Raw genomic sequence first — 26,941 nt, 5'->3', positions numbered from 1 at the left:
GCCTTTATTATGTTGAGATAGGTTCCGTCTATGCCCACATTCTGGAGTTTTTTTATCATAAATAGGTGTTGATTTTGTCAAAAGCTTTTTCTGCATCTATTGAGATGATCATATGGTTTTTCTCCTTCAATTCGTTAATATGGTTTATCACATTGATTGATTTGCATATATTGAAGAATCCTTGCATCCCTAGGATAAATCCCACTTGATCATGGTGTATGATCCTTTTAATGTGTTGTTGGATCCTGTTTGCTAGTATTTGGTTGAGGATTTTTGCATCTATATTCACCAGTGATATTGGTCTGTAATTTTCTTTTTTTGTAGTATCTTTATCTGGTTTTGGTATCAGGGTGATAGTGGCCTCATAGAATGAGTTTGGGAGTGTTCCTTCCTCTGAAATTTTTTGGAAGAGTTTGAGAAGGATGGGTGTTAGTTCTTCTCTAAATGTTTGATAGAATTCACCTGTGAAGCCATCTGGTCCTGGACTTTTGTTTGTTGGAAGATTTTTAATCACAGTTTCAATTTCATTACTTGTTATTGGTCTGTTCATATTTTCTGTTTCTTCCTGGTTCAGTCTTGGAAGGTTATACCTTTCTAAGAATGTGTCCATTTCTTCCAGGTTGTCCATTTTATTGGCATAGAGTTGCTTGTAATAGTCTCTTAGGATGCTTTGTATTTCTGTGGTGTCTGTTGTAACTTCTCCTTTTTCATTTCTAATTTTATTGATTTGAATCTTCTCCCCTTTTTTCTTGATGAGTATGGCTAATGGTTTATCAATTTTCTTTATCTTCTCAAAGAACCAGCCTTTAGTTTTATTGATGTTTGTTATTGTTTCCTTCATTTCTTTTTCATTTATTTCTGATCTGATCTTTATGATTTCTTTCCTTCTGCTAACTTTGGGAGTTTTTTTGTTCTTCTTTCTCTAATTGCTTTAGGTGTAAGGTTAAGTTGTTTATTTGAGATGTTTCTTGTTTCTTGAGGTAAGATTGTATTGCTATAAACTTCCCTCTTAGAACTGCTTTTGCTGCATCCCATAGGTTTTGGATCATCCTGTTTTCATTGTCATTTGTTTCTAGGTATTTTTTGATTTCCTCTTTGATTTCTTCAGTGATCTCTTGGTTATTTAGTAATGTATTGTTTAGTCTCCATGTGTTTGTGTTTTTACATTTTTTTCCCTGTAATTGATTTCTAAACTCATAGCGTTGTGGCCAGAAAAGATGATTTCAATTTTCTTAAATTTACTGAGGCTTGATTTGTGACCCAAGATGTGATCTATCCCGGAGAATGTTCCGTGCACACTTGAGAAGAAAGTGTAATCTGCTGTTTTGGGATGGAATGTCCTATAAATATCAATTAAATCTATCTGGTCTATTGTGTCATTTAAAGCTTCTGTTTCCTTTTTTATTTTCATTTTGGATGATCTGTCCATTGGTGTAAGTGAGGTGTTAAAGTCCCCCACTATTCTTTTGTTACTGTCGATTTCCTCTTTTATAGCTGTTAGCAGTTGCCTTATGTATTGAGGTGCTCCTATGTTGGGTGCATATATATTTATAATTGTTATATCTTCTTCTTGGATTGATCCCTTGATCATTATGTAGTGTCCTTCCTTGTCTCTTGTAACATTCTTTATTTTAAAATCTATTTTAAGTGATATGAGTATTGCTACTCCAGCTTTCTTTTGATTTGCATTTGCATGGAATATCTTTTTTCATCCCTTCACTTTTAGTCTATATGTGTCCCTAGGTCTGAAGTGGGTCTCTTGTAGACAGCATATATATGGGTCTTGTTTTTGTATCCATTCAGCAAGCCTAAGTCTTTTGGTTGGAGCATTTTATCCATTCACATGTAAGGTAATTATTGATATGTATGTTCCTATTAACATTTTCTTAATTGTTTTGGGTTTGTTTTTGTAGGTCCTTTTCTTCTCTTGTGTTTCCCACTTAGAGAAGTTCCTTTAGCATTTGTTGTAGAGCTGGTTTGGTGGTGCTGAATTCACTTAGCTTTTGCTTGTCTGTAAAACTTTTGATTTCTCTATCTAATGTGAATGAGATCCTTGCCGGGTAGAGTAATCTTGGTTGTAGGTTCTTCCCTTTCATCACTTTAAATATGTCATGCCACTCCCTTCTGGCTTGTAGAGTTTCTGCTGAGAAATCAGCATTAACCTTATTGGAGTTCCCTTGTATGTTATTTGTCATTTTTCCCGTGCTGCTTTCAATAATTTTTCTTTGTCTTTAATTTTTGCCAATTTGATTACTATGTGTCTTGGCGTGTATCTCCCTGGGTTTATCCTGTATGGGACTCTCTGTGCTTCTTGGACTTGGGTGGTTATTTCCTTTCCCATGTTAGGGAAGTTTTCGACTATAATCTCTTCAAATATTTTCTCAGTCCTTTCTCTCTCTCTTCTTCTGGGACACCTATAATGCGAATGTTGTCGTGTTTAATGTTGTCCCAGAGGTCTCTTAGGCTGTCTTCATTTCTTTTCATTCTTTTTTCTTTATTCTATTCTGCAACAATGAATTCTGCCATTCTGTCTTCCAGGTCTCTTATCCGTTCTTCTGCCTCAGTTATTCTGCTATTGATTCCTTCTAGTGTAGTTTTCATTTCAGTTATTGTATTGTTCATCTCTGTTTGTTTGTTCTTTAATGATTGTAGGTCTTTGCTGAACACTTCTTGCATTTTCTTGAACTTTGCCTCCATTCTTTTTCCGAAGTCCTGGATCATCTTCACTATCATTATTCTGAATTATTTTTCTGGAAGGTTGCCTATCTCCACTTCATTTAGTTGTTTTTCTGGGGTTTTATCTTGTTCCTTCATCTGGGACATAGCCCTCTGCCTTTTCATCATGTCTATCTTTCTGTGAATGTGGTTTTTTTCCTGAAGCTGCAGGATTGTAGTTCTTCTTGCTTTTGCCAAAACAAGAATTTTTAAATTCAGAAGTATATTTAGCAAAAATGATACCCACCTTGCAGATAGTATTAGCCAAACTTAGCTTAGTTTTATTTTTCTAGGCTTTTTACCTAGATAAAATGAATTCAATATTTTTGGTGGTATCAGAAAATGTTAGTCATGTTAAAAGCTGACATTCAAAGATAATTGCCAGAAACTTCCCTGGCAGCGCAGTGGTTAAGAATCCGCCTGCCATTGTAGGGGACATGGGTTTGATCCCTGGTCTGGGAAGATCCCACATGCCGTAGAGCAACTAAACCCTTGTTCCAGAACTACTGAACCTGTGCTCTAGAGCCCACGAGCCACAACTACTGAGCCCATGTGCCAGAACCAATGAAGACCTCACACCTAGAGCCCGTGCTCCACAGCAAGAGAAACCACTGCAATAAGAAGCCCGCACACCGCAACAAAGAGTAGACCCTGCTCGACACAACTAGAGAAAGCCCGTGTGCAGCAACAAAGACCCAATGCAGCCAAAAATAAATTTAAAAAAAACAGACCAAAGATAATTGCCAGACAACAATTCTGCTATTGAGGAAGATTCTTTCTGTGAAATATTTTATCAGAGTATGTAACATATGACCAGATTAACAGCTGCATTTCCACTGTTTATATAAGATTATAAAATTGATCAGCCAACACAATATTATAAAGCTTCATAATCGACACACCTACTAATATTTTTTAACTCTGAGTAAATTATTATGTTACATGAGCCACAAACTATAAAGACTGAACATACTGCAAACCGTGTTTTACTGCTTTCATCAATATAAATGTACACAATTAATCTAGCATCTATTTAATGATATGCATAATTGCTGTTGTGCTACATGGTAATTAAGCCTGAATGGACAACAGATGATTATAATTTTACACAGCTAATCTAAAATTCTATACCTCTTCTCTTTACTTTGTAGCTTCTTCAGTATTTTCATGACTGGTAGTGCTGACAATTTTATCTGATACCATGTAAAACTTAAACCTCATTATAGGAATACCTCATTTTAGTGTACCTAGCTTTATTGAGCTTTGCAGATACTGTGTGTGTGTGGTTTTTTTAAACAAATTGAAGATTTGTGGCAACCCTGCATTAAAGAAGTTTGTTAGCACCAGTTTTCCAACAAGATTTGCTCATTTTGTGCCTCTGTGTCACATTTTGGTAATTCTCTCAATATTTCACACTTTTCAGTATTATTATACTTGTTATGGTGATCTGTGATCAGTGATCTTTGATATTACTATTGTAATTGTTTTAGGGCACAATGAACTGCACCAATATAAGACAGCAAACTTAATAAATGTCGTGTGTATTCTGACTGCTCCACCAATCAGCTATTCCCATCTTTTTCCCTCTCCTCAGACCTCCCTATTCTCTGAGACACAACAATATTGAAATTACGGCAATTAATAACTGTACAATGGCTTCTAAGCATTCAAGTGAGAGGAAGAATCGCTGTTCTCTCACTTTAAATCAAAAGTTAGAAATGATTAAACTTAGCGAGGAATGCATGTCCAAAGCTGAGATAGGCTGAAAGGTAGGCCTCTTGTGCCAAACCAGGTTGTGGATGCAAAGGAAAAGTTCTTGAAGGAAATTAAAAGTGTAACTCCAGTGGACACATAAATTATAAGAAAGCAAGACAGCCTTATTTTTGACATGGAGAAAGTTTAATGGTCTGGATAGAAGATCTAACCAATCACAACATTCCCTTAAACCAAAGCCTAATTCAGAGCAATGCCCTAACTCCCTAATTCTCTTCAATTCTGTCAAGGCTGAAAGAGATGGAGAAGCTTCAGAAAATGTTGAAGCTAGCAGAAGTTGATTCATGAGGCTGAAGGAAAGAAACCATCTCCATAACACCAAAATGCAAGGTGAAGCAGCAAGTGCTGATGTAAAAGCCACAGCAAATTATCCAGAAGATCTAGCTAAGATAATGAAGGTGGCTGCACTAAACAATAGATTTTCAATATCGACAAAACAGCCTTTTATTGGAAGAAGATGTCATCTTCTTTGATACCTAGAAAGGAGAAGTCAATGCCTGGCTTCAAAGCTTCAGAGACAGGCTGACTCTCTTGTTAGGGGCTAATGCAGCTGGTGCCTTTAAGTTGAATATATTCCCTTTACTGTGGTGGTCTAGAACTGAACCCACGGTGTCTCCGGTATGTCTGTGGTCATACGTATACATTCTAACACCACAGCTACTCTCCCCACCACCAAGGTCTGAATCTGACTCTTCCACTGTTAGAGTTTTATTATTACAATTGTCTCTTCTCTTCCTGTCTCTGCAGCCACACACCAGGATTGAGATCTGTTTTCCCTTCTACACAATCTTCCCCCACCTAAGAAGTAAATAAAAGGTAATTTTTTAAAAAAATGGCTATGGGGTAGGGCAAATATGGCTTTGAGTTTAATCTCTGATTACTTTCTAGTTGGGTGAAATTGAACAGTATATGTAAGCTCCTGAACCTGTTTCTTTAAAATGTGATAAAGCTGAGACCTACTTGGAAGTGGTGATGTGTGAATTACATAGCCAACAGATGTAAAGAATTTATCCCAGGCTCTGACACATAGTTATTGCTCAATAATTTGTAACTGATGGTATTATCCTTGCCTCAGCCTAGTTCCCTTATCTTTAGCTATCCCAGGTCTGGAGAGCTAGAGTCTCTGTGGATCTGATGCTTGGATAACCAGCTTTCCTGGCTGGGCAGAGCCAGGATTATGGCAATCCAGAGATTCTGACTGTGGTCTAGGTACTGGACCCAGTTTGCACAAAGTTATGGGAGAACAAAGATAACGTTTTACACCAGGGGAAAGAAGGCTGTTGAAGGAAAGTTGAGGGTTCTAAAGAGTGATGTCACTAATTAAATAGAAATGTTGGTGATTAGAGTAGATTTAGTTATAGGGGTCTAGAAACTGTAGACATGCATGTGGGTGACTGTATATGCATTTTCCACCTCGCAACAATTTCTAGAAATAATACCATGGTAGCTGCAGCTAGGTCATTTCCAGAATCATTACTTTTACTATCAAAATGCTCCTCTAAAATAAATAAATTAGGTTTAAACTTCAAACAAGTCATAGAAGTGGTCATAATATTTCAAGGACAACAAGAAAAAATTTACTAATTACTTGGTTCTTTGAAGGAGAGAAAGTGTTCATCTTGTAGTACTTTTATACCTAGGCATACCATGCAGATAACTAGGATTGATAATACAATGAAGCCCGTTCACACTTAAGTATATTTAATAAATCAGCAGACATACTGAGTGAACTCAAACCATTTCTCACTTTTGCTAGTGGTAAAGGATTAGAAAGCAGAATGACTCTGTAGATGTTCTAACTTGGGTGCTTAGGCGGGTGTATATTATCAAAGAGAAGGAAGCAGGTGCAAAAACAGAATACTGGTCCTCTGATGACTGACTTTGAAGGTCTCCAAATTTTTCCCAGGCTGTGCTTCTTATCTTAAAAAAAAAACAAAAACAAAATTAAGAGTTATGTTTTCCTGTCTATGGTGTAGTTTAGGAAGATATTGCTCATAATTATGCTGTAGTGGAGGAATGATATATAGAGAGCTGGAGGTGGTAATGAGAATGATAATACTTATTTGAGTTTTACAATGCTTTAGGTACAGGGAAACTCTGACTCATGATTAGCTGAAATAAATAAGCAGACAATTCAAGAAGCTTTTATAACTTTACTTGTTTTACCACAAGTCAGTAAGGAACAATCAACCAAAGTGCATTTTAATTATCAAGGCATGATAGACTGTAACTAAATTCTGTATTAAAAAGTTGCTGGTGATAAATCAATATAATTGAAACCATACGTGTGCTAATTCCTAATTGATGATTGCATACATTTGTTATCTGAGCAGCACAAGCAGAATAATTACATGCCATCACTCTAGCTCTTAGGAAATTGAGGGGCCATGTCAAAAGAGAGAGCTCTAATTCAGGGATTTGCTAAATCCTATGATCAGATTTCCAAGAGCACAATTGGGAACACATTCTAGGTTCATAGGAATTTTCTTATTTATTTGAACTGGAAAGTAACAACCTATATTTAATCAACTGGAGCTAGATCATTTCATTGAAAATATAACCTTTGTTATGTTATCAAACTATTCTGGCTTGGATGGTCTTGAAAAGTTAGATCTCTTTTATTTGATAGGATAACATTAACTGAATATAAATAAGTTATTTTAGGGATTTTGTTATCAAATCTAGAATAATAGAAAAATATGGCTCCAAATTTCAGTGCACTAAATGCCATTTATATGATAGCAATCTTTAGCTACAGTTTTGGTATGAAGAATATGCTTATCTAGAAAAACACTGGACCAGGAAGTTTAACTAAACTTATTACTAAAATAATATATAGTTCTACACATGCATTAATTCATTACTTCATTTCAAAAGCAATTGTTGGCTGTATTCCAGACTTATTTTAGGTAGAAGTGGTACATAAAATGTGGAATCCATTTTTAAGGAGCTCACAGTCTAGAGGGTAAAATGGATGTGAAAATACTTGCTATAAAATATGATAAACACATCATAATATGTATGTGTAAGGTATAATAATGGATAAGAAGAGCTAGTAATGAACTATTCAGAAGAGAGTTTGGGTAGGTGAGGGAAGCTTCAGTAGATTGACAAGAACATTTCAGGCATACAAAGCACCGAATAGAGAATACAACACATGCATTTAGTTCATCGTAGTGAAATAGAACAGCAACAACAATAAGTAATAGCAACAAAATGAGAGGGTAGAGTGGAAGGGGAAATACTGAGGGAGGTGCATATAGAGAAGTAAGCAGTGTGTATAGTACAGTATGTCAGAAAATACAATACTAATGTGTTTGAAATAATTTAAGCAGGCAAGTAACAATTATATTTAAGAAATGTATTAATTTTAGAATTATTTTTGAAAGACTGCTATGGAAGTAGATGTTGACATTCTCCTTTCCTGAGGGATTGGACAGGCTGGCAATAATTGCTTAGTGTTCAATTAGGTAAGAGTTAGGTCCCTTATGGCCTACAGTTGATGTTATCACAGATAAAGTTGGTGAGCTTGTGATTATGTTTCACAAAGAAAGTACTTGAGGAAGCACTATTTTATTAAACTTGTAAATTTCCCAGCCTTTTTAGAATATGTGCAAATAGAGGTATGAGTACCTCTATTCAAATTTTGGCCCCAATAGCTGCAGGTCTATTGCCTCTTCACAACCCAAATTCTCAAAGTCCTGGCTGAAAACACTCAGATTTCACCCTCTATTTACTACTTAATATTTATCGACCTAACAAACCATTTTCACTACTGATGCCATTCTTGGTGAAGGCATCTTACTCTATGTAATTGGTGATTTTTCATCTGTTTCTCACTAGGGCACTCTGTGACATTTGAAAACCCAAAATTCTACCTTGGCACTGGTGCCATTATCTATCTAACCTGGTTCCCCTCCTGTTATTCTAGATCTCATTCTCCTCACAGAATCATCTTCTGCCACCCATTTCTGAAATACTGGTTTTCTTTAAAGTAGCTTCTTTGCTCTCTCTCCTATGATCCACACTCATAGTCAATACTTTACTAGATGTCAAACTTCTTCTGAAATCTTTCTATAGAACTGATAACATATTTTAGTGTGTTAACATGAATTTATCATAGCAGTTGTAACACAACAATGATACAAACAGAACACCATATGAAGACAAAAGCAGAGATCAGGGTGATGCCTTAGAATACAAGAAAGGCCAAAGATTGCTAGCAAACCACCAGAGCTAGGAGAGACTTGGAACGGATTCTCCCTCACAGCCTTCAAAAGAGACCACTTTTGTAAACACATTGATTTGGACTTCCAGACTCCAGAACTTGAAACAATAAATTTCTGTTGTTTAAGCCATTTGGTTGTAGTGTTTTGTTATGGAAGTCCTAAAAAACTAATACACTGTGTCTGACTACCTGGTAGACACAAAACTATACAGGAGTAGAATGTATTCCTAACCAACAATTACTGGTTATGTATATTAATGATTGTCATTGGTGTTTAATAGGCATTTCTATACTTTTTTTCTGGTTTCCTAACTAGATTGTTGTTCTTCTAGGAATAGAAACTATGTTTTATACTACATTGGTAATATTCTATAATTTGTAATATATTTTAATGTTTAAATAGTCTTAAAGAGTCAGTTGGTTTATCATATGCAACAATTATGCCACCATTAAGTAAAAAAAAATTTTCAATCAGGCATCAATAGGTCCTATTTACTGTTCAGTTATTTCATATACTGTAGAAGAAATACATTACTGAAGATACCTATTGACAAATGGGATAGCTATGAAGGATTGATTCCATTCAATGACAATGTGAATAAGTTCAGAGACAAAGATGTCAAATAATCCATATTCTCTCAGGGTTTTTTTCCTACTGTCCAATCAGTAATTTTGGTGTCTACTATAAAAATTATCTCCATAGTCAAAATAATTCTTTTCAAAAGCTCTTACTAATTGCAAGTATGTTTTTTTGAAGACTAACATATTCATGTTTTAGCATAGATTAGGTATGATAACCGGAGAGAGCTGTGAAACTGGAAACAGCAAAGCACAAGCCAAATCAGCTATGGGAACACTGAGGAAGAGATTCAGGTCCTAGGACCCTGTCACAGGTGCTGTATTATGGTGATGCTCAAGCCTGTTGAGTCACTGCCCTCAGTGACTCTAGGGACCATAATTTAAATAAAAATGAAGGGAATATACAAAAGACAATATAGCATACTTCACAATTTTGTTTGGGGTTGACTGTAAATCTACAAGTCCCAATGATTCCCATAAGAACAATTACATGAAGTTAAAAAATAAAAGTTTTTTTTTGTTTCTTTGTCTTTGTTTGTAAGGAAAGGAGGATAAAGTATTAAAGCAGACAGATAAATTCTTATTTTATAGTGCATTATAAAGAGGTGATGATTTCCACATTGTCTAGGTCAAGATTATTCCACCTTTATCCTGAGATTTATTTTTTGTTGCTTCCTTCAATATAAAACGTTTTCTAGTTCACATTATGAGACACTTTCATTATTCCTGAGCATGTTCTAGTTTTCTAATGCATTAAAATGTATTATACATTTAGTGGCTTAAACAAACAATTATTTATTGTGTCAGAAATTCAGCATGGTGTGGCTAACTTCTCTACTTAGATTGAAATCAAGGTTTTGGCTGTGCTCCTTTCTAGAGACTCCAGGTGAAAATCAGTTTCCAAGCTCATTCAAGTTGATGGTACAATTCAGTTCCTTGTGACTGTAGAACTGTAGTTGTAGGACATTTCCTCTGGCTATAGATCTTACAGCCATCCACATTCATTGCTACATGGCTCTCTCAATCTTCAGACCCAGCAATGGTGAATCTCTGTGGAATCAAAGCTCTCATATTTGAATCTTTCTTCAGAAATAGCACAGTCTCTTTCAAGGGTTCAAGACCTTAAAAGAGCACCTGGAGGTCAGCTCCACCAAAGATAATCTCTCATTTTTACAGTCAGCTGTGCCATATTATTATCTAGTCACAGGAGTGACTATCCCATCATATGCTCAAGCCCTTGGGACTATACAGAGCTTGTACACCAGAGGGCAGGAATCTTGGGGGCCATATTCTAGTTCTGCCTACTAAAGAGTGCTAGACAATTAATTTTTGTTATTGATATTGACACATAGTGAGAAGTATATTCTCTTCAGTTTTCACATGTAATTTTCCTAACTCAAGCCCTCATTTTCTCTCCTTCAAACTCTTATAATAGCTTCTCAATAGAAGTCTCTACTTCTTGTATTTCTGCCTCCTAACTGTGGCATTACCTTCAAGCAAAATTATGATCACTGAGACTCTATTACTGAAAATCTTTTACTGTCTCCCTACTGCCTCTTAAATAAGATGAAATTTACTTGTATAAAATGTCCATCACAATCTGCATTAAGGCCATCTTTCTTGAATTACGTTTTGCCACACTCTCTCATTAACTATAGGCTCCAGCCAAATTAACCTCTTGATCTTTCTCACATTTTCCTGCTTATGCACCTTGTAAATAATCATATTTCTATCTGGAGGTACTTTTCCCTCATTTTTCCACAACTAAATTCTATCCATGCTTCCAGGACTTTTTCAAGAGCAACTTCTTCATGAAGAATTTTGTGACTACTCTCAGAACTCCTATAGCTGTACCAAATTTTGGCACTATTCACCTAAGTAGAAAGTTATAAACAGCATTCATTTTCAAATTTTATAGCCTCTGCTACAACTTTAAGTCCCTTGAGGATAGGTAGTGTGTTTTATCAATATTTGTATTCTCCACAGTACCATGCATATAGTTAGTAATGAATAAATAGTTGTTGAATAATTACTTAAAAGTGGTCACTCTTTACATTCCTGACCTCCTAATAAGCTTTCTTTCCCAACCCAATTTATTATGAGAAATTAATACTGTTGATTGTTTGGTTTTGTTACCAATAATTATGATTAAAGTAAATTAAGAAGACTATTTCCAGTTAATCACTTTCTTCGTTACCTAATTTACCCTTCTGACCCTGCTTGAAAATAATGTCTTAATCCTGAAGTCTTAATGAAGTTATTCACACTGAATACCCAGTTAGATTGTGTTTTATGCAATAAATTTTCTATTCTGTGTTCAGCCTAAAGATGCAGATTCCTGGGATGCTAAAAATTAAACTAAAATTAAACTAAGAATGTTCCTTACTGCTGGACATACTTAATATATCTAGATTTTTACTATGTTAATACCAGAACTCTCTATATTACTGTAACTTATTATAGGTAGATGAATCTTAGAAAGAGTAACACATTAAAGATAATAACGTTAAAAGACTGTAAAGAAATAATGCTAATTGAAAAATTCAATTGTTTTCCATGTTAATGGAAAATACTTTAGAATATGTAAATAAAGTTAACAAATAATCAGAAACACTATTTGGCTTTAAAGATTGCAATTGCTTTCAGGATTAAATTCCTTTTTATTAACAATGTTTTCCATCCTTGAGAAAGTATTACTATGTAGGATGGCAAATATGGTTATAAAAATGAAGAAGAAAAAAACCTAGATATAATAGAACTCAGAAACTCAACAATAAACTAGGAAATAAAAAAAAAAAAATTGACTCCCTGGATTAAGATAGGTAGGGTTTAAAAATAATTTTTAATCAGAATGGATAAATATTGCTCAGAGATCAGAATATATAGAGTACTGACATTAATTTCTCACCCATATACCTGACAGACATTACTAATCAATCATGCTATTCTTTCACTCTATGTGGGAGATAGGCTCAGATTCACTCTTAAAATAGCATTGCTATTACTTATCAATGTAAATTGGAACAAAAGGTGAAGCCTAGTTACTCTCTGTAAAATAGATCTCTGTCTTTTCAAATGATACCAGCAAACCTTAAAAATCAAGGAGGCTGGCAAAATTCTCTTACACTCAAAGTATCTAGACATAACTCCTTCTCAACAAAAATCTTTCATATACATATCATGTTTCATCTTTTCTTTCTTTTTATCTAATTCTTTACTGTTCACCTTTCCCAGGTGTGGTGATATAAGCTGAGCTGGTAAACACAGTTTATTAAAAAAATTGAAAAAACACAGTTTATTAAAAAAATTTATGCAGGTATACTCAGGTGCTGAGTATACCTGCATAAATCATGCTGTCCTGGGCTACTAAGCTGGCACGAGAGTGAGACAGTTTTTGTCTGTTTGTTTGAATTTCGTATATAGCAGGAAGAATCTTTGAGATGATTTATCCTGAAAACTCATTTTACCAAATGGTGAAACTGGGGCTACAAGTGCCAGCTTTATGAAATTGAGAATAAATGGCAGAGATGAAAATAAGATACACATATTTAGGCCCAAGGAATTAAGTTGGTTTGGATCTGCTTATGGTTTTGTCCCAAAGAGTCATTATTGGGTTCATTGGCCCAAAAATTAGGGAAGAGGAAAAAGTCTTTGTTCTCTTTACAAAGACCTATTCCACTAGTCAGGCTTGAAGTTCTGTTCTTTCTCAACAACTCAATAAAATCTTATTTTTCTTAATTTACTTGTTTGCCATCCGAACCACACTAGCACAAAACAAAGCTTTTTCTTGACCCTGCTGGCTTTGGTATCTAATCCTATTTTATTGTTTCCTCAGTTGTCCAGGTTTTTATATAATCTCCCTTGCATTGTGGTGTAAATATTCTGATTAGTCTCTGCCCCTGGTCTTTCCTTATTCTTTTCACCCACAAACCTTCATTAGACTAATTTTAAACACAAATGTCATTGAAGCCGTTTCCCCTTCTTTATAGAAAAAAGTCAAATTTTCTCTGTACAGCTTTTCTAGACCTCCATAATCTGACTTTATCATCTTCTCTTCCTACTCCTTAACTTTAAAAATTTCCTACTCTGGACTAATCTCACTTTCTCCAGAAGTGCCATGCTCATTATCAAGTTCTTACTGTTTATTCTACTTAGAATGTTTTTCTGGGTTCCCCAATCCCACTCTTTGCTCAGGTAACAGTTTAAAACTCCATGGATTCTCCATCCAAGGACAATACTCCTCATTCTCTGAAATCCAGGAAAAGGTGTGTGTGTTGTTTCTTTTTATTATGGAGTAAAGCACAATGTTAGAGTGTAGGCTTTGGAAACATGCAGATGTGGATTTGAACTCTGGCTCCAATACTAAACCACAGGTGTGAATTTGCACTCTGAGGCAGTTTCCTCACTTGTAAATTGGGGATTACAGCACTTACCTCTAGTCTTTGTTTTCAGGATTAAATGAGGTTAGTGTCAAGCATCTAACACAGTGTCAGCCAGAGGAAGCCTGCCTAAATGGTAGCTGCCAATTCTCTCCCATTTATATTATTACCCAGTTGAATTCTGTAGTGTATCTTATTTCTCTAACTGGTATGTTATTACCCCCAGGATAGGGACCCTATCTTTTGTGTCCCTGCTCAGGTCTATGATTTTTTATAGTGGAAAGAATATTAAAACTGTTATCAGATACTATGGTATTGTCTCTTATGTATCTGTGTAAACAGCTGATCTTTTCAGCCTGTTTCTTCATCTGTAAAATGGAAACAAAAACATCTCTTGGGCTATTAAAAGAATTAAGAAATGCAGCATTTACAAGCAGGCTTCAAAATTATATATTTGTATACAATTTAAAGTCTCATTTTGGTAGTTAATAATATTTTACTAGTTAATAATAACAGAAAATAAATGTTTAAAGAATTCCAAAAAGAAGATGGAACCCAATGTTCAAGATTATATTGCTATTTTGGGGAGTCAAACAAATGACACACAAGGAAAATATCAAGGCCTAAGTGTTTAGCTAGGTGATTGTCACATAACATGGTAGCTCCATACAAATATTTCATAATTGTAGTAATCCTAAAGAATGCTAAGTTAATTACAATTTGAAGTCATAAGGCAACGCACACAGATATCAAGTCTTTACCTAGAGTACATAGTGGAGCAATTCTCTACAAAACTTCTTCCTTTAACTCCAGTGTAATGATTGATGCCCTTCTTTTAGGATAATCCTCTACTGCTGTAAGTCTGTGTTAAGAAATTTTTCAGAAATGATAAATGCTTCACTTTTAACATTCTGTATTGAGCTTTTCTGATTCATCTTGAACCCAGTGTTGACTGTTATATAGCATGTACAGAATAACCATGAAGAATATCGCATATGGTCTGGGCCAATGGTCTGATTTTTGCTGTGATGCTTTTTCAAGCTAAAACTTTCATATTTTTGAATAAGACAATAACACTTAAGACTATCAAAGAGCAGATTATATGGACATTCTGCCTTTTCCCAAATATTTTATGAATTTTTACTAGATGCTGGAAATTAAGTGATGAACCCCACCGAGTTCTTAGCCACATGGCACTATTCTAGTTAGGGAAATTCAAAATAAACAATTGAACTAATAAATATAAAATACTAAGTCAAATGTTCTGAAAAAAAAATAAGGCAAGGGAAAGAGTCCAAAAGTGCTGAGAGCAAGAGTTTGGGTGCTCTTTTAGGCTGGGGTTTCAGGCAATGCCTCCCAGAAAAGGTGACATTTGAAAACTATTCACAGTGAAGTGAGGGAAACCAGCCATGCAAGACCTGGGAAGAGAGCACTGAAAGTAAAAGGGGTCAGAAATTTCAAAGTCCCCAAATGAGATTTTGGCATTTTTGGAAGAACATGTTATACTCATTAAATTCTTTCTTCTTGAAAACCATAGTATATCTGTCTCCTACACTGAACATGACTGCTTGCTTCACTGAGAGTGTGGTGATAAAAGATTTGATTCAGGATATATTTTGAGAGTTAGGCCAAAAGTCAGACGAGCTGTATCTGGGATGTGAGGGAAAGAGAGAAGCTAAGGATTACTTGTGGGTTTTCAGTCCTAGCAACTGGGTGAATGACAGCATCATTTACTAGATGTTGAAACTAAGTAAGGAGGTTCCTTTTAAGTTTAAGATGCTTCTTTAATCCAAATGGAGATGTGGACTATGCAGCAAAGCATATGAGTCTGGGGTTCACTAATGATTTTTGGAGCCTCTTAACTCTCTAATCTTTTAAGAATAAATAAACTTAATACAGAAAATTTCACCTGATTTTTCAGTAAGATTTTATGGATTATGCCCTATGCCAATTTAGCAACAAGAAGAAACAGAGTTAGAGGAGGGAATTATTGAAAACAGCTGGATTTAAAGAATTGTGCCTGAAAGAGCATGGCTGGAAATATATCAAAGCTTCTAGCAAACATGTTTTTAGAAATAATTTACTCTGATGTGGATCCAATCCTGCATTTATGTTGTACCTGCCTTTATAAGTAAATTGCAGAATATCCTTTCAGCTTGTAAACTGCCTCACATTCTCTAATTTCTTGAATTTTTGTAATTCAATAACTAGTTCTCAAGAGGAAATAGAATGGCTAGTGTACCAGTCAAGGTTCAGCTGAAGACAATAAAAACTACTTTATCCAGTTTAAGCAAAAAGAGATTTAATACAGGGAATCAGATGCTTATGCAACTGTTGAAAGGGCCGGAGGTACAGGCTCTAGGCTGAGCTTATAAAATTATTCCCAGAAGAGCATTGCAATAAAAAACAGATGTATACTATTTACCATGGTGCAGAGATCATTCTACATTTTCTCATATATTAACTAGTTTAATCCTCACTAAGTATTTTTACCTAGTGACTTATTCAACAACTAGTAAATGGCAGATCTTGTATTTGAATCCAGGCATTGTAGCTCCTAAGTCTGTGCTCCTAACCATTGTGCTCTATCGCCTCTCTAGGTACTGACCTAGCATAAGTAAGTGGTTATTTCTGCCAGGATCAAGATCTTAACGGAATTAGGAAGTAGCTGCCCAAATTGCTGGGTCTAGGACCATACTGTTTCAACCCCATCCATGCCAGCAAAGTAAAAAGCCCCATGACTCATAAAACCAGGGTACAGACATTGGAACTTCTGATACTGAAGCCAGTAGAAAACCAGAAACAGCAGAGTTTGAACCTGACTGTACCTTGTGTCAATTGTTGTAGGAGAGAGTCTGCTTGGTGAAAGTTTGATGACTTGTAAATGTAGCCTTCAGGTTTGCAACTTCTTGATTTCAATAAAATTACAAAAGACATGAGTATTCGATCTACAGTGCATGCTACAGCCAGGCATAATAGTGTGTGGATAAGGTGAGCCTAAAACTGAGGCCAATAGATAGCACTGTTTAGAAGCAAAGCGTAAACTTTGCATTTACAAATGTACCACACTTACAAATGGTTCTACATTTTCTTTGATGTCAGAACAATTGATGACACTTGGGAAGGTCACACCTTCAAATTATCATGATGCAATATGCAGAAACTTGTTATTCTCTGAGCATTTCAATAGCCAGTGCTCTAAGAGTCTACTTCTACACCTTGGCTCCTGTCTCCATTATCAGGGCAAAGGGAAATTAGACAGTGTTACATGAAGGAAGCCTCCTGAAAAGGATAGAACTGTAGCGATACCTACAGGTTTTTTGATTCTTCTTTTCCTGGTTGCATTATGTATAGAATAAATCACTATCCTCATAGGCTACCCTTTCCTTCTCCTGGAATAATTCTGGCTTCTTCTGGTTTACAATAAAGGAACATAGGTATGGATGTGGAAAAGAGTCCATGTAAATCAAGATCTGCTTCATCTTCCATATTAAAATTCTAAAAAAAACTCAAGAAACTATAATTATGGAAAATCAAGTAAAGTTGAAACAAACAATTTTAAGGTTGCGAGTATAGTCCCTTCTGCAATTTTAATCCTAAATGACATGAGCTCCATGTCCTTCAAGCTAAACTTGAAAGTTTAGATATGGCTCTTGCACTTACCTGGTTTGCAATTTTAAATGTTACCTCTTTTGTTTTTCTTAGCCTAAGTATCCTCAATCATGGAAGGAAAATAACACCAGTCACCCCACAAGATTATGAGATCCATAATATGTGCTGGATAGATGATTTTAGAAAATAGGGAAGAGTGAGTTAGAATGGGACAGCTCGTATTTCAGACCCCTGCTCCAACACTTGTGAGCTCTATGACCTTGAACAAGTCCTTAAAGCTCTCTAAACCTATGTTTTCTCATTTGTCAAATGGCAAAACTAAAAATAGGAATTTCAGTGGGTTCTTGTAAGATTAAATGAAACAATATGAGTGATGTGCTGGATCTTATGACTTCCATGTATAAAGTATTCATTAAATATTAATTATTAATAGACACTAGTAAAGATACACAGACTTTTGTTTCTTCACTGGAGTTCCAATGTTTATAACCATGCATTATCTGAATAAAATACTTGTTCGAATCCCCTAACCTCATGACCTGCTTCCTGTTTGAGCACTGGGCTCCTGATTCATGGCTCTATGTAATTTGTTTTTTTTCCCCTGGTAGTCTTGAATTGGATCTAAAACCAGTTTACTTGTTTGGGTAATTATTTGGTAATAACTCTCAGAAAAAAATTGAAACACTGACATTTGTAGAATTATTTATATCAAAGAGACTTAGCTATGAAGCTAGAAAGAAAATGCAATTCTTTAGGTAGGAGAGAGAAGAGAAATACAAGACTGAGGAAATGTCACTTTATGAAAAAATTTCTTTGGTATTTGGTTTCTAACAGCAGAAATCATAAGGGAAATTCTTTTTTGAAATTATGTTGCTAATTAGGCCAGCATAGTCTCAAAAGCTTGACTTCAGCCTTCCTGATGCAGTGTGTATTTGGAATGCTAAACAGAATTTTCATGGTTTACCCGTCTCATTGCAGCAAAGATGTGCCCTCAAGAGCATTAGATAATTTTCCAGTCTCTTTTTTTAAATAGAATTATATTACCTTTCTTTTTTATTTATTATTATTTTTTAAATTTTCATTTTCATTTTTGGCTGCGTTGGGTCTTCGTTGCTGCATGCAGGCTTTCTCTAGTTGTGGCGAGTGGGGGCTACTCTTCGTTGTGGTGCGCGGGCTTCTCTTTGTTGGGGAGCATGGGCTTTAGGTGGGCGGGCTTCAGTAGTTGCGGCGCTTGGGCTCAGTATTTGTGGCTCGCGGGCTCTAGAGTGCAGGCTCAGTAGTTGTGGCGCACAGGCTTTGTTGCGCCGCAGCATGTGGGATCTTCCTGGACCAGGAATCGAACCTGTGTCACCTACATTGGCAGGTGGATTCTTAACTACTGCATCACAGGGGAAGTCCGATAATTCTCCAGTCTTAATAATACCTAATTCAAAACTAGAACTAAATAATTTTTATATTTCCCCTGCTGGGAAGAAGGCAAATCAGTACAAGTATTGATACGCTTGTTAGGTCTCAAATATCTCTAATTTTTTAGCATTACTCAGACTCTGGAACTGTTAACCTAACACACACACACACACACACACACACCCCGACATTTGATAAGTGAAGCTAATATTCATGGAACCAAATTTTCACTCATCACTGCAGAAAAGGTGTTAGTGTTACATGGAGGTTGGCTTTCTGCTATTTATATTCATTTAAAAATAAAAATAAATACAGCATAGCAGATGTGTTAGAGACTAAAATAGATAATAGTATGCATCAAACTATAGGGAATATTATCAATATAGTATTAATCTCATTTAGTTATTTGTACCAGTAGATCCTGTCATCAGTTGAAAGGTTCTTAATCAATCTCTTAATATTGTCTTCATGATTTCATTTTCATACAGGTACTTGGAAGCTCTGAAAGCCTGGACTAAAAAATCTGAATAATTTCAAAGTATTGGGGCAGCTAATTCAATTTTAGAAGTCCTTAAGTTGTTCATTAATGCTGTAGCCAGAAACTAGAACGTTTAATGTGTCACTTTTTATGGAAAATAAATTTCCCTCTCTGTGGAACTGTAGCATGGATAATACTGATGAAATGTTTTAAAGGACAAAAAAGATATCCTGGATAAGTTATGGTGAGCAAAATTCTCTCTCTCTCTCTCTCTTCCTTTTTTCACTTAAGGGAGAAAGGATAATAAGCTCAAAATGAGTGAACTGACATTCAATCTCCTAGGAAAAAAATCAGTAGTTTATTTCCATTCCCTTGTTCTAGACTAGAAATGAACCTGCCATTTACTCTGGAAAATAGATGAGAAAGGACTTGTTTGTTGGGAAATCCCAGTTATTTGTGGGATTTTTGAACATTTCTCATGTTAATGTATGAGAGAGATTTATAGTTTAAGACAAACTTCCTGACCGCACAAGGATAATAGAGAAACCATTTACCATCTATGAATGTTTCTACTGTAATTTAAGGTTAGATCTGTAGAGTGAAGTCAATTAGCACAGGGTGGTCTTTTCTATCTTAAAAGAGTTAATAAGCCATTGTGAACTCTTTTTGTTCAAAATTTAACCTACTACTTTATGACCTTAATCCCATTTTAAGATTGTAATTAAATAGTCCCTAAACTATCTTCTTTTGCTGAAGACAATGGCATAATTTCAGGGCAAGTGTTTATCAGTTTAAGGCTGTGAATTGATTTGCTATAAATGAATATACTCTCTATCTTCCTTTAACACTCTTCCAACATCATAACACAATGAATCAAACTAGAATGAGTGTTAAATATCTGAAAATGGTCTGCATCCCTGCCTTCTTCTCTTGTCCCTCTAGAAATTATGTGCAATAGAGCAGAACAAGTGATCTTTTTCACTTTTTAAATTAAAACCCTTCAAATATGTCTCAATGCATTTAGAATAAAATTCAGTTTCCTTACTAAGTACTAAAAGTAAGTAGTACCTTTATGATCTATCTCAGCTTTTCTATCTTAGCTTTTCCGCTTTGTCATCAGTGTTACATTTGCTCAATATCTCTAGCAACACTATCTTCCTTCTATCCTTGGAACATGTGACTCTCTGTCCCTGACCCAGGACCTTTGCACATGCTATCCCATCTACTTTTTCCCACTCCTCACATGCTTAGGTCCTTCTTATCCTTCAGGTCTCGGTTGAAGTATCACCTCCATTGATGAGATCCACCTGTCTTAGACTCCTTTTTGGTTTACTTTATGGCTTTAATCACAATTTACAAGTATTTTATTTAATTGTCTGATGATTTCTTTATTGTCTGCTTCTACTCTTCCATGAAGTAGAAGTGCCAAGAATTCAGGAAGAAAATTGCCAATCTTTTTGCAGAGAACAGTGTCTACTTAGTACACAATCGCCACCAAATCAAACCAGGTTTGTCCTCCTCAGTCCTATAATTTTATGCTCCTTTCCATCATTATAAGTAATTCTTTCTGCAGGGATCCACTTTGGAGCCTTTGGTTGTGCTATCATTGCCTGGGTATCGTACCTGAAATGACAAAATATTTGAGTGGTTTCAAACACGGGTTTATAACAAGCTTCACAGAGATCAGATAGTAGAACACATTTAACTGCAGAGGGCAGTGCTGTCTAATGTGCCGAACAGCAATCCCCTGACTCACAACCAACACTGTTTATTTCACATTCGATGTCCTTTGATGGATGCTCTAAAATTCTGTCATTACTGTTTTAGCAGTGGGCTATGCAATTACACTTTAGAAATGACACATAAGAAATATCAGAGTTTTAGCTACGGATGCATCAGAGTGTTTCTTAAATTAACTGAATGACCCTTAAGAAATGATTTTTTGAAAAATTGTAGATACTTGCATTTGGTCCTAACTTCTGACTTCACTTCCTTTAATCTCTCCTTTAAAAAATGCTTTTGGGATTTAATCAGATTTAACAGTAAGTAATGCAACTGCCAAGCAGCCTCATTAATTTTTAGAGAGCTAAAATAGATTTAGAATCTAAAAGCGTTTTCTCTCATGCTCTTGCCTACACATTTTCTGGCCTCTTGTCTTCCTCATCCCATCTACCTTCTACACACTGCCAGATTAATCTCTAAAGCATATCTCTGATGGGTCACTCTTTTCTGAACAATCTTTAAAGGTGCCTGATTGCTTAGTTAGCATCACTTAGTTTTCAAGACCCTCCAAATGTTACTTGATATCTGCTTTCCAATCTTATTTCCAATCTTATTCCAATAGCTACTCTAGCTATTTGAAAAAGCTCCAGACTTACCTAGAACTGCCCTTCCCATGTCTTTGCTTGTGCTCTTAGAAGCTAGCCAAACCTGCCTCAGGGAGAGATCCTCTAAAAAACCTGGTAGAAAACTGAAAGGCCTGGATTTCTGCCATTTTCTTGGCCTTAGTTTTACTTTATGAATATTGGGAAAGTCTGCTTTTACTTTCATGAACTATGCTATGAATAAGTTCCCTGATATGAGGAAGAGGCTTCCTTTTCAGAGTGGTGATCAGACAAAAGTTTGAGATGCCAAGTGTGAGGGAAGGAAGGGACTAGCTATTAGGAAAGTGGGTTGTCTTTGGTACCCTTTTCAGTACTTGACCTTCTTTATTTTAGTCATTATTTTCTTTTCTAGTCCTCCCCTCCTCTTTAAAAGTATATAATGTGTCATGAACCTGTGTATGTTACATGTCATCTTCATATGAGATATTTAGAAGATATTATGTTATCTTCTCAGGGTGTATTTATATTACAACTCCAGTGAAATTGGGAAAAACAAATATTTTCTTTACCAATAAGAGGCATAAAGTATTAATGACAAGTTAAAAAGGTTTTTTTCTTTCTGTCATTCTTTTCTTTTCTTCTTCCTTTATACAAGCAATATTTTTTCCCTATTGATGAATCACACCATTAAGCAATCACAAATATGAAAGGAAGCCCAGAGTAGTACAGGAGAAATTTAAATATATTATGATATATGTAATTTAAATATATTATCTATCTAGCTATCTATCTTCATCATCACCATTATCTGTCATCTATCTATATATTAGAAAGGCAATGCATTTGTAAGACTAAAAATTATTAAATATATATAGTATAATCTCCTTTCTATCTGTGAATTTCAGCTACCCACTTTCTTCTCCTCCCCACTACAATTAGGTAACCATAGTTATTGCTTTCTTCTATATTCTCCCAAAGGATTTTATGCATACATTTAAAAATATAAATATATTTAAAAATTTTTCTCTTCTTTATACACATGGTATTGTATTTGCATTTTTCATTTACTGGTATATCTTGGATATTTTTTCATAGTGGTATGAAAAGCTTTCTCATTCTTCTTTATAGCTGAGTAGTATTCCATAATATGGACATAGCACAGTTTATTTAAATATCTAGTTATGGCCATTTATATGCTTTTCACTTTTACTGGAAGAGTAATAAGCAAGGCTTCAATGAAAAGCAATTTGCAAAAATTATTTAATATGTTTACAACTATATCTGTAGGTTAAATTTTCATTCTTAAATACTAGATAGCTGTATTAGTTTTCTATCACTGCTGTAACAAGCTACCACAAGCTTAGCAGCTTAAAATAACACCACTAGATCTGTAAATTCCCTTTGACATGTAACATACTTATAGATTCTGGAGATTAGGGCACGGACTTCTCTGGAATGGGGAGCCATTCCAACTACCATACTAGCTTAGCACTTAATATGTGCAGTATTGAATAGATTTTTAGTTTTGTCTTTCAATGTTTCTTATAGGACTTTTTAAATAGTCAAATTTATTACTCTTTACTTTTAGGTTGGTAGATTTTTGGGTCACTGTTAGAGTCAACTCTTCATTTGCAGGAAATGGAATTTTCTACTATGTTTTATTCCAGAATATTAAATGCCTCATTTTTATATTTAAATTTTTAATCCTCCTGGAATTTACTTTACTATAAGATGTAATATAGATCCCTTTTTCTTTGTCCAGATGGCTAGTTAATTGTCCCTACACAGGGTTTCCTAATTTAGAGACTCACATGGCATCCATGCGTGTTTAATGAACACCTAAAATTTCAGCAAACTTTTGCATGTATGTTCATTTTTTTCACAGGGTCAGGAGACTCACAAAATCACTTCCTTATTGTAGAAAGAATACCAGGACCAGGTTTAGGGACCTGGGCTCCTGACTTTTGCTTAATGTAAGCTGAATCTCTGAGTCTGAGAAATTTCACCTCTAAAATGAAGAGGTGTGATTACATGATTCTAAGATTCTTTCCAGTTTCAGAAATATGAACTAACTGATTTTAGTGTCAATTATTTAGAGCTTTAGAATAGATATTTCCTTAAGCCAAATGAATATAATGGAGAAATGGCATAAAAGATCATGCACATTGGAAAAGAATAAAGGACTCTCTAGTTACAAACCAAGTTTTTTTATAGTATTACATTTCAATAATTAAAGCATTCAGTTTCAGCCAAAATATCTACAACTAAAAAAATGCATTCTTATAGTTGTTATTGAATTGGCAAAATACACACAAAAAATCCAACCAAAAACCTGCCATGGTTTTACTTACTTCTTTATTTGTGATTATGAAGCATTTTTAATATGATGATGATGTAGTATTATAAAGTTATCATGGGAAGCACTTTCATTTGTTTAAACTGTATCTGGCTATTTGCAAAGGAAAAGAAGTGTACTGACAGTAGCTGGAAGCTTGACAAGAGCAGGTCACTTTAACAGTTGAATCCATTTCAGATTATCCTCATGGTGGCAAAAGAGATTAAATTCAAGCCATTTGAATAAAAAAAAAACTGAGATGTATTCTGTATTATCAGGATTCTAGCTGTTTAATTTGAAGCTTGTGGGCGGTGCCTTTAGAATCTTTTTACTTTTCTTGGGTTTCATATGGTGCTGGATTGAAAGCCAAACTTAAAAAATAATAAAAGTCAATGAACTTTCTGATTTTTCAATACAGTAGTATACCTAGCACATTATTCGTACAAACAGTGCATTCAAAATGTGCTAGGTCACATTGCTCAGAAAGCACATAAACATTTATTTAAGCCATGAATAAAAAAAAAAAGTCTATGTTATAAGCTAAGAGAAACAGTAATATAATTGAAAATCTATACGTACTTTTTGTAGCAACTATTTTTTTTTATGTTTTGTAATTTTACATTAGTGTAAGGTGTCATTGTCATGAATGAATTGTTTGTGGTGCTCATAAATTTGTGGAAACCTATAATGGAAAAGGAAAATTGCAATTAAAAAATTTACTTTCATCAGTTATTTGAATATGATTAACTAATGAAGGGAAAGCAGAATAACATAATGAAGACATAAAGAATGCACTCTGGGGACTTCCCTGGTGGCGCAGTGGTTAAAGAATCTGCTTGCCAGTGCAGGGGACACGGGTTTGAGCCCTGGTCCAGGAAGATCCCACATGCCACGGAGCAACTAAGCCCGTGTGCCACAACTACTGAGCCTGTGCTCTAGCATGCAGCAACGAAGACTTAACTCAGCCAAAAATGAATAAATACATTTATAAAAAAAAAAAAGAAATGCACTCTGGAGGGTTTTGATTCTGGATAAGACAGAGTAAATATAACCTATTGGGTCTCTCCCACTAACAAAAACATTCAGTCCATAACAATAGCATTATCCAATCTGAACAACAGAGAGAAAAATTATTGAAAAAGTTAACAAAATTAGCATGTGAGACAATAAGAGTCAAACATTTACGTCATTAAAGGGAGACATAAGAAAAGAAAGTGTACAATGCTGAGTAAATATTTGAAGGAATAATTCCTGAAAACATTCCAAGTTTGGTAAAGGACACAAACCTACATATTCAAGAAGTTTAGCAAACTCCAAACAGAATAAATCCAAAGAAATTCATGTCCAGGCACCTCATAATCAAACTTAAATTTTAGCTTAAAACTAAAGAAAAGCAAATTGAAAGCAACAAGAGAAAACCAATGCATCACCTGTAGGGAGAAAATGCTTGAATGAGGATTTCCTATCAGAAACCATGGAGACTGGGAAGAACTGCCACAACATTTAAAAGTGCTGAAAGAAAACAACTGTCAACCAGAATTCTATATCCAGTGAAAATATTAGGAATGAAGGTGACAAAGACATTCTCAGATAAAGCAAAACTAAGAGAATTTATTTTTAGCTGACATGTTCTAAAAGATTTGTGAAAGGAAGTTCTTAAGACAAAAGGGAACTGATATCAGAAGGAAAGTTGGGACATCAGGAACGAATAACAACAGAAATTGTAACTATCTCAGCAAACATAATAAACTTCTTATCCTTTGAGTTCTTTAAAATATATTTGGAGATTGAAAGTAAAAATTATAATATCATCTGATTTTCAATATAAGTAGATATAATACGTAAGAGAACGAAAATATAAGAAGGGGATATACAATATATAGTAGTATATAGTACATATAAAATATAGAATGTATGTTAATGTATAATATTAATATATATGTATAAGACGGGGGCATCTGTAGTGGTAAGATTTCTACATTGTACTTGGAATAGTAAAATACTGATACTCAGTAGACTGTAAGATAAAGAAGTCAGGGGAGGGACAATAGAGATCCATAAAACAGTGGGAGCAAACTGAAAAATATATACTAAAGTAATAAACATAAATGTAAATATATCAACAATTACATAAAATGGCATCAATTATAAGACAGAGGTAATCAGATTGGATAAAAATGACTCAGTTATATGCTGTCTATAAGAAACTAACTTCAAATATAATGACATAGATAGGTTAAAAGTATAGTGAAAGATACACCATGCAAACAGTAATCAAAAAACAAAATTGTGTGACCGTATTAATATCAGAAAAGTAGACTACAGAGCAAAGAAAATTAAGAGATAATAATAGACATTACATAATAAACAATGAACAGTTCACAAAGAATAAAAATTCCACCCTCTAACTAACACCAGATGTTCAAAATACATGAAGTAAAACTGACATAACCAAAAGGAGAAATAGACAAATATACAATTATGTTTGGAGACTTCAATGCTGCTCTGTCAGGAATATATGGGACTAGTATTCAAAATATCAGAAAGAATATAAAAGAAGTAAACAACACCATCAATCAACTGAATCTACTGAATATTTATAGAAAACTCCACCCCCAGACAGCAGAATATGTATTCTTTTCAAGTGTACATAGAACATTCACCAAGGTAGAGCATATCCTTGGTCATAAAATAAACCTTTAAAAGAACTAAAATCATTAAAAATATATTCTCTGATTTACAATGGAATTCAACTAGAGGTCATTTTTTTTTTTTAAAGTTAACAGAAAAATACCCAAAACTTGGACTAACAATGCACTTCTTAGTGATTCATGGCTTAAAGAAGAAGTCTTAGAGAAATTAGAATATATTTTAAACTGAACAAAAATGAGAATATAAGATATCAAAACTAGTGAGACGTAGCTAAAATTGTGCCTAGAGAGAAATTTATAGCATTAAATATTTGTGATAGAAAGGTCTCATATCAATAACCTAAGCATCTATCTTAAGAAACTAGAAAAAGAAGAGCAAAATAAGACTAATGCAAACAGAAGTAAAATAATAATTAAAATTAAGAGCAGAAATCAGAAGCTGAAAACAGAAAATATAGAG

At 34.7% G+C, this 26,941-nt stretch overlaps 1 long non-coding RNA gene across 1 annotated transcript in view; it reads left to right on the top strand.

The window, feature by feature from the left end:
• Positions 1 to 26,941, top strand: part of LOC132363687 (uncharacterized) — a 220,980-nt gene that overhangs the window by 65,242 nt on the left and 128,797 nt on the right. Inside the window, exon 4 of the long non-coding RNA XR_009502639.1 lies at positions 5,236 to 5,304. This is a non-coding gene — a long non-coding RNA (uncharacterized LOC132363687). The remainder of the gene's footprint in view (positions 1 to 5,235; positions 5,305 to 26,941) is intronic.

The sequence above is a fragment of the Balaenoptera ricei genome, chromosome 3, assembly GCF_028023285.1.
Source record: "Balaenoptera ricei isolate mBalRic1 chromosome 3, mBalRic1.hap2, whole genome shotgun sequence".
Classification (NCBI taxonomy): Eukaryota; Metazoa; Chordata; class Mammalia; order Artiodactyla; family Balaenopteridae; genus Balaenoptera; species Balaenoptera ricei.
This window is presented reverse-complemented; position numbering and strand designations above follow the sequence as displayed.